Source organism: Euprymna scolopes, chromosome 21 (assembly GCF_053919585.1).
Source record: "Euprymna scolopes isolate OS-2025 chromosome 21, ASM5391958v1, whole genome shotgun sequence".
In the NCBI taxonomy this organism is placed as follows: Eukaryota; Metazoa; Mollusca; class Cephalopoda; order Sepiida; family Sepiolidae; genus Euprymna; species Euprymna scolopes.
This window is the reverse complement of record NC_136502.1, coordinates 52,415,218-52,417,220: the sequence shown is the minus strand read 5'-3', so window position 1 is coordinate 52,417,220 and position 2,003 is coordinate 52,415,218.

The window sequence follows — 2,003 nt, the reverse complement described above, 5'->3', positions numbered from 1 at the left end:
CAGCTAATAACCTGTTTCTCTCTGGTACACGATACTAACGAAGATGACAAATAAAATTGCATTTGAATATCGAATGAAACTCAATTTTGTTGTCTCTTATTCTTTACCTTTCTCTAACAAGAAAAAAAAACAATTGATAAAAAAAAACCATCAGCAAATAGTAACAATTCTGGAACAATCACAAACATTTAAAATATTTTTTATTTAATCAGAAAGGGGTTCTTTTTATATGTGAGATATGTGCAAGTCACAGTCTTTCTTGAGTGTATGATATCTCCCCATGCGCATGAAATTAAAAAGATTGCAATCCATTAATAATGCAGTGAGATGCGTATTTTAATAAGAACAAAGGTTCGGGAACGTCATTCACGTGGAGAAAGAACATTGCATACTTGTAAAGGTATTGCTGGAAGTTTTTAGTGACTGAATAAATCCTCCGAGACTGACAAAGTTATTAATGTAAGCGTAATTTTATGAAGAAAACCCTGTGAATGCAAATTACTAGGAGGGAAAAAGTTTATAGGAATAAAATATTCATGCATTGTTGTTTGCGAAAGCTTCATTAATAAAGGATCGAGTATTTTATCCGTTTATGGTTTATTATGACACTTTTACTCATGTAGAGTTTTATGTAGGTAAAAGGAGTCCACATGATGATAATTTCGAGCAGCAGCTATTCAGCCCATGAAAAGCTGTCTGTAGATCACGGAATCTTTGCTGAGATTTTGGATTTCTTTGCAATGTGGCTTTAATGTCCGTTAGCTAGAGTCCAGCATATGTGATAACTACAGGCAGCGGTGATGGTAACTTATGGAAATGCTGTTTTAATTTTGGCATGCTGATGCTTATATATGGGCTTTCTTGAATGTTCCAACACATTCACTGTCTACATACGCGAATGGATAAAAATATAGAGCCATGGATTTGTGTGATGTAAAAGTGATGTATGTACTACAGCCGTGCCTCTTATGCGGAGACAGATTTGCATGGATGACTAGTGACAAAATCAATTGTTCCTGAAATTAATAAATTCCAGTCGTATAGATTCTTCTGATTACATGATGAGCAACTTGATTAAGCTGGTCACTATATATTTGTTGTATACTTGATTTTTGACAACTTTTTCGAATTGTTGTGGATTGTAAAGCAAATCTTTTAAATAAATAGGTACGCGCAACATGAATAGTCGATGCTCAAAATATATAAACATTTTGATCCCTCTCTTTATTAAATAGTCATCAAAAATCAGAAAATTAACTAATTTTTTATGAAATTTTCAGTATCTATGAAATAATGTCAGCGAATATAATAAACCCATTATTTTTATTTGAATCTTAGTTAAAATGTATTATTTTGTTTAAACAAAAACACCTTTACTAAAGTTATGGTTTTTATTTTTGCTTTTTTTATGATAATACAGCATCGTAAATTGTAACAATAGAAAAAAAAAAAAATTTTTTTTCAGATATATTACGAACAAAGCCCCCAAAGTAGTATTAATGAATTCAATATAACTCGATGAAAAATGAATTTCTCAAACTACTAATATTAGCATTGAATTAAGCATTGTTTATTTAATATTTTCACACAAAAAATTATAATTGTAAAAAATATTTCTACTTTTCTTTCTTAGATTACATATTTCGCATAATCTTTATATGTACGATTCTAATATTTTCCTTGCTTTGAATGAACGTGTACATTTCAGTGTAACATAATATTAGTGTTATATAATCTTGAAAAAAAAATTAATTCAAAAGCAGGAACATAGAAAAATGATTAAATTAAAAAATGATAAAAATTATACAAACGTTTTCGATGTGAATGAACAGATGCACGGCTGGGGTGGGAAACAGCACTCCCTATCTCCCTCCAACTCCCCAACGTCGTTTTCAGACAGCCTTTTTAGGCTTACGTAGGATGCATTCTATAATGACTTTGTTCTTGTTGGTGCAAAGCCAGAATCTCTCGCTATTGAGGGCTAATTAAACTATTTTTTGTAC